Source organism: Athene cunicularia, assembly GCF_003259725.1.
Source record: "Athene cunicularia isolate RWA chromosome 13 unlocalized genomic scaffold, athCun1 chr13_part1, whole genome shotgun sequence".
NCBI classification, from domain to species: domain Eukaryota; kingdom Metazoa; phylum Chordata; class Aves; order Strigiformes; family Strigidae; genus Athene; species Athene cunicularia.
The window spans coordinates 5,262,475-5,269,346 of NW_020799117.1; the positions used below are offsets into that span (position 1 = coordinate 5,262,475).

General features: G+C 43.8%; 1 protein-coding gene across 1 annotated transcript in view; it reads right to left on the minus strand.

Annotated features, from left to right (window-relative positions):
• COL23A1 (collagen type XXIII alpha 1 chain) overlaps positions 1–6,872 on the minus strand; it is a 190,774-nt gene that overhangs the window by 128,020 nt on the left and 55,882 nt on the right. The window lies entirely within an intron of this gene.

Consider the following 6,872-nt stretch of genomic DNA (forward strand, 5'->3'; position numbering starts at 1 on the left):
AACATGCAAGGGAAAATAAAAAAATGGCAAAAGCACTAATATCCTTGCTCTTATTTGTGTATGTAAGAGTCTCCCTCCGGGACTAGAGCCTGGTAAAATTCCATGTTTACACTGCTTATGAAATTCAAGTATAGAGAGAACATATGATGGTACAGATTCCTTTAAAGATTTTATTGCTTTGAGTTCAGGTCTGGTAGAATTATGAAGGTCTTCCCAAGCAAAAGCAATAAAGGCTTTACAGCATCCTGGATAGTCAGCATGTTTGTTTTTATCTTTTTTTCTAGCCTTGTTCTTCTGCTTCTCCCCCTTTGAAGTTCACTGCAGAATAGAAATGTTTTGGTGTTTGATGGTACTAGTCAAATAAGATTTCTGCTGCACATTGGTAATAAAATTCATTAACCCTTTTAGAAAAGGGGACTGCACGTAAACCCAAGGATAACTATTACAGCAGAGTCATCCATCCATCTATCTCGTCTGCAGGGGAAAAGAGCTACTACTGACAACCTGCACAAAAAGTAAAATTTGCTTGGACCACGGAAAGGAAATCTGCCAATACAGCTGCAGGAGCAGAATTATCCTCCCCTTGCAGCACTTTCCCTGTGCAAAAAAGCACAGCCATCAAAGGCAGCCAACAGCTGAACATTAAGTTTCACCTTATACAAATCATACAAGGCAGGAGATTTGGAGCCCCCAGATAAAACATGACCACCTGTTTCTTGGGCAGACGCATCCCGCATGGCACTCATAGCGGAGCACTCACATTAGGGATACTGTTTCATCGCCACGCATACCAGCCACAAATCAAAGTGAAAGCCTTTTAGTTAGTGTTGTTAGCACCAAGCATCGCATTTACATCTGCACACCACAAAAAAACCTGTGGTGCTAGCAGCACACAATTTCCCTGCATGCCCCCCCCCCCAAAAAAAAAAAAAAAATTAAGACAAGGAATGGGTCAAGCCCAGAGCTTTAATTCCTCCTCTTGCTTTCAATCTGCTTGTGTTTAGAGACCTCCCAGGTTATGAAACTGTCACATCAAGAGGCTGCGGAATGACAGCTGCAAACCTCACACTGCCCGTCAAACCCAGCCCAGAGTCCAAGAGCCCATGTGAAGGACTTTGCTTATTTTTATTGCAACATACAATATTTTTCCCTTTGTGTTTATTCTCACAACTCCTCCTCTCCGTGCATGTGTAACTGACTCCTCGATTGACTCTTAGCTCCTCTGGAAAACTACTAAAACCATGAACCACGCAGATTATATTACAACCACTTGAAATATCTTCTAAAGTAAAGAACAATCCTGACTGCTTGTTTCATTCTTAAAAAGTCATTCTGCTCCTCAGCACTGGGAGATCAATTAATGACAAGGAAGCATCACTGGACTCTTGAGAAGACAAACCGTTTCCGCTCTGATCTTTCCGGAATGACTGCTCACTCCTCAGCGATGAATGTCCTCAGAAGAGAGCAGCTTCAGCAACGGGGAGGTCTACAAGATCTGCCTTGGCATGGCAGAGCCCCAACAGCCATTGCAGAGTTGTGCCCTTGTCTTTCTCTCCAGCGAGATACCTGACTCCACGTTGGCCATCCTCCAAACGTAGCAACAAAAAGGGAGGAGAAAAGTACAGATCTGTTTTGGTGGGTTTTCTAGTACAAAACAATGTTTTCAGAGAAAAGCAGCAATTCAACAGCTTCGGGAATTGAGCACACAAGTGCCATCTATAAGGGAAATTCATTCCTCTCCTTGAAAACTAAGGAGCTTATAGTCCTGCCAGGCAAACTTTACCCTCATTTATCAGCGCTTGTATTTTTTGGCATTGGTGCGTTATCCCACCCCAGTCATGCACAAGAACGATGGCAAGTTCTGCATAAACACAACACAAAGGTAACGCTTCACTCAAAGCACCTTCAATTCATAAAGTAACAGTGCAACCAAACCAAGACAGGAGCAACCCCCCCCCAATGATCAATACAGTCTCAGTGTCCTAGCAGCCAAGCCTTTTTTTCTTTTATTTTTTTGAAACCTTGATGGCTACAGAGAGATTTACGAGTGGGAATGAGGATGGGAATGACAAGATGGCTTTGCAAATGCCTACATGCAGCTCCTCCCAAGCATGAAGGTGCTTGCTTCAAAAAACTAGAATTGAGCAATAGAAGAACTGGCACCAGCTCTGTGTTATTTCTGATGAAGATCATTTGTTTTTCTACAAAGTTGCAACACTAACTGAGGTAATTCAGATGCGTGTTTGCTCTATGAGATGATTTTACAACTCTGCATCTGAAAACTGAACAAATTTCTTTCCAAATACAAACAGAAATAAACTTCTGCAAATGCTGACAATCCATTATAACTTAATGTGTAAATCTGTGTTCAAGAGACCTACAGGACCAAAAAAAAAAAGTCACGTCAGTACTAAAAGGTTCCACATTCAGCTTTGGCAAGTAAACGCAAGCACTAGAAGTAACTCAGCCTGACAAGGAAAGTGACTCCCTAACATCAAAAATAGGCAGCAAGAGACCAGGGCAACTCACATCCCAGGAACCACAGCTCAGGATGGTGCAAGCTGGTGATCTCTGCCAGTTCACAGCCTGCACATGCAGTGCACGGGGCATCAGTCAAGCTCCCAATGTGCAGCAAGCCACGTAATTAAAGGGAAAATCCACCCTAAACCCACGTTACATCTGCCCTGCACATAGGGCACGAGCACGGTCTTCCAGTGGTCAAGAGCAGAGAGGCACCAGCACAGTGAGAGGTCCCAGACCTGGCCATGCCGGGACAGATCCCAGGGTTTTGGTAGGAATGGCTACAGCACCTCCACCTCCTCCTGCCCCAAAGGCACGAGCTCCCCAGCACGTGATGGGAGCAACCACCACGCACCAACTCCTGCAACGGAAGGAAACTGCAGCAGGAGGAAAGGAAGAGCCAAAAACACGCCAGAGAGGGTCTAGACCCAAATGCCAACTAACGTGGCAAAAAGCAGTAAAAAGTGTGAAGTGAGAAGAAAAAAAATACAGGAAGAAGTGAAGCCATCATAAGCATCCCATCTGTTTTTTTTTCCATGAACTACAGATATCACCATACAGATGGAAGAGGACACCTTTCCTACTCCTTTTAAGGCCGTGGAGCAGTTTACACACAAACTACTTTAAAAAGCTTTCAGTACAAGGCCACAAGAGAGCTTATCTTCAGGAATATTGGAGGAGTATCAGCAATTTCTAACCATCCTTTTGGAACCTCAGGGTTAAATAATAAAAATAATAGTAAAAAAGTTATAGTTTTATCTACACAAACTCATGAGGTAAAAAAATTGCATCCCATTAAGAGAATGCTGTATAAAGGCAGAAATGTATCTTATTCTTCCACAAAACCAACAGGAGTTGGTCTGCTTATGACTTGGAAAGTCTTCCTCTAAGATAATGTCCAATTTGACATAATCATCAAAACCGTTCTTATTAATTCTTAAGCTAATGGTTTACAAATGTCTGCTTATTAGCAATGCCCAAAAAAAGCACGCTACACATATGCAGCTTTTTTTTAAGGCACACAATACAAAAATCATAACAGAAGGAAAAAGGAACAGACAGGAACAAACTTCTTGTAAAATAAAGAAGCCTGAGAGGTTTCAGGCAAAAAAATACGTTGAACTAAGTAATTCAAGCCAGGAGACAGACCTGCATAGCAGATACCCAATCTATTACCCATAAACGAGTACTAAACAAAATTCTAATTAAAAAGCCAAAGAATTTACTTTCCTATTAAACTCATGGGGAGACAACTCAAAGAAAGAAAAGAAATCTTACTTTCCAAATGTTTTTTTCTGGGAGTTCACTGGAATTCTCACAAGATCATCAAGCATATGGTTACAAAGCTTCGTTATCACTTGGGGAAAAACATCCTCATAAGGTAAAACACTCCAGGCTTCAATCTGTCAGCACCCACAGGGCAAGCAGCATCCACCATGCACCACGACTTGGGAGCAGGGGTACAAAAAAAAAATAATAAATCAACAAGCAATTACTATTTGTAATTACCTATAGTCAAAAAAAGCAAAAAGCCCTGAACACCGTTCCTCAGAGCATATTTTAAACTTGCATCCCTACAACATAAAGACAGCCGAGCAGCCCCAGCTACCTCCTGGGAGCGAAACCACTGCGGCACATCAGCAAGGTCGTTTCTGGCCGTGACAGAAACTTACCCCTTTTTCCCAATCCACCCTTAAACTGAACACGCACAGATGCCAAATAACAGCCAGTCATCTAAAAAGGCACAGCTGTTTAACCTGGGAAGGCTCTTTTGCCAACCCAAAAGAGGGTAGGGCACGCACAGAGGACAGATCCCTGGAAGACACGGCTGCAAATACTACGTGCAGCAGCGGAGGATGCAGACGGGCTGTTGGATGGGGCTGGCCAGGAGCAGGGGGCTGCAGAAAAACAGTCAGTTCCCCGTCCCCAACCCTGGCCCCAGGCATTGCACATCTTTCCTGTTTCCCTTACCCACAACCTCACTTCACTGGTTTTAACTTGGACAGGAGATGACACAGTAGCACAGCACAGCGTCTAAATAAGGCTTAGCTTAAACTAAGGCTCAGACTGAGGAAAGCCTCTTCCAATTCCCTTCAGTCATGCCCTGATGAACTGGAAATCCTTTGAGAAGCTGCTCGGAATCCTTCTCTAGTGATGCTGTGAGCTATGTTGCTCAACTCTAGAAAATTTGTATGGAAAATTTTGGGAGAACGTTTAAAGATATCCTCTCATACACTAACCACCACCAGAAAACTACAAAGGGGACACTTGTAGATTGAGACTAAAGTCCTGGACAGCATTTTGCTGTTTCTGATGACCACTAATGAGCAAACTAATTAAGACAGAAACAAAGACACAGCTTCAAAGGTAATCCCTATAGAATTTTAACGAGCAATGCATTTGATTTCCTGCAGCATCCATACTGCTCCTGCCCAAAACGTAACACTGCACTCCAACTCCAGCATCCACTTCCAAAAGGGGGAATATAATTTTGTGTTGAAGAGCTGTGGGTTTATTTTTTGGCTTGGCTATGAACAAAACCAAACTAGAAACCCTTTTAGGTATACATAACGTCTTCTGCTTTTGTGCACAAGCCTGGAGTGTCACTGCAGGCTTTCAGCAGGCTGGTCCTTAGCACTCCCCAGGCACTCCTGACCTCTCAGCCCTTTCATTTCCTGCCCTGACTTCAGAGATAGCTGGCTTGAGAAAGCAGCAGGACAGGGGAAAAAAAAATAAAATAAGATTCCCAAAGCTGTGCCTCCCTCTCCATGCTGCCTGGGAACCCCTGGAGCGTGGCTCAGGCTCCCTGGGAAGCAGCTTCATAGAGGAAGGGGAAAAAAAAAAAAGTGCTGAAAAGCTCTGAGGATCTTTGAGCTGCTGTCTGTTAGCTCTTGCACAAAACTGAACAGGGAAACAACAAAACCCCCAGAGGCAGTATCAGCTGGGGGCTGGCAGAGCTCACTCCCCTCAAAGGAAGGCCACACACTAACGAAGGAGGTGTAGCGCTGTGTAAAAACCCTCTTCCCACCCTCTCTCCATCAAAAAAGTGTATGGGATGGCTGTGCAATTTTTTTTTCCCCCCCCTCCTATTCATTAGGAGACCACTTAAATACCTTCCGTTCTAGCTAACATGTACCACTGCAAGTGAAAATCCCATAAACACAAGAGCCAGTTTTACAGAGCAGGACTCCTGCGGACAGGGAAAGGCACAAGCACGCTACAGTTAAGACATGAAAACACACATTCCTATTACCTTCGGTATTTGCGGTGTTACAAGGCATCCTGGCTAGCTCAGCCTAGTCCTTTAAACACTGTAGAAGCGTGCTATAAAGCTCTTTAATGTTTTTTCCATGAGCACAAAGCATGGGGAAAGTCATCCCGTGCGCTTGTCCCATCCGATGCCACGCCACCACCGATGCCTTGTCAGCTCAGCATCAACAGCACCAGGGGACCAACTCAAAGGCTTTACCACTAACAAGCAGCTGCGCAGTCCCAGTCAAACACTAACAGGCTTTTAGTTCTATCAAAATTAGCAATTACTATTGTTTTTCAAAATTCTTATGTTAGATTGGGCGTTTTCCCCGCAAACAGCAATTCCTGGAAGCCAGGCATTGCACGAAAATCCCACTTTCCACCAGCAAAGATTCCTGTCCCCACAGCCAAACAAATCTGGGAAAAGTAGCAACAGGGGACTGAACAACTTGAAAACGTTTCAAAGATACATCTGAGCTGTGGTGAAAGGCCACGATTTTAAAATTCTACGATTATCAATTCCATTGTTAAAAATCAAAGCCCTTCTTTAACAAGCTAGAATTCAATTACAAGTATGCAAATACTCATTTAATACGTAACAAATACTCATTCTGCCCTGCAAGCCTTGTACATCATGTCCCAGTCAAAAGCAAGCTGAAACAGCAGGACCAGTAAGAGCCCCCAGCCCACGCCTGTGCTGGTGGTGCCCAGGAGAGCTGGGCAGAGGGGGGGGACACACACACACCTCAACCACAGCTTTCAGTATCCTCAGTGATCAAATTTCTCTTGCAGCTCTATCTATATGGAGAAAAAAAACCCACACTGTCCAGGGAGCTGGCAGTTTTTAATGAATCTGAAAAAATTAAGCAAACAAACATTGTGACTATTAGCACTGAACATCCACAGTCCCCAAGAAGATGGAATTTACATACAGCAACACAAGAAGCAAAAAAATACAGGAACAAGTGTAGTGAGAAACATTTATACACAGCACAGTATTTTCTTCCTGTAACTTGAAGCAATAGTATAAAACAGTCACGGTGACAACGCAAAGTTCTCCAGGGCTTCTCCTGATGACTCCATTTCCCTCCCCCCCCCCC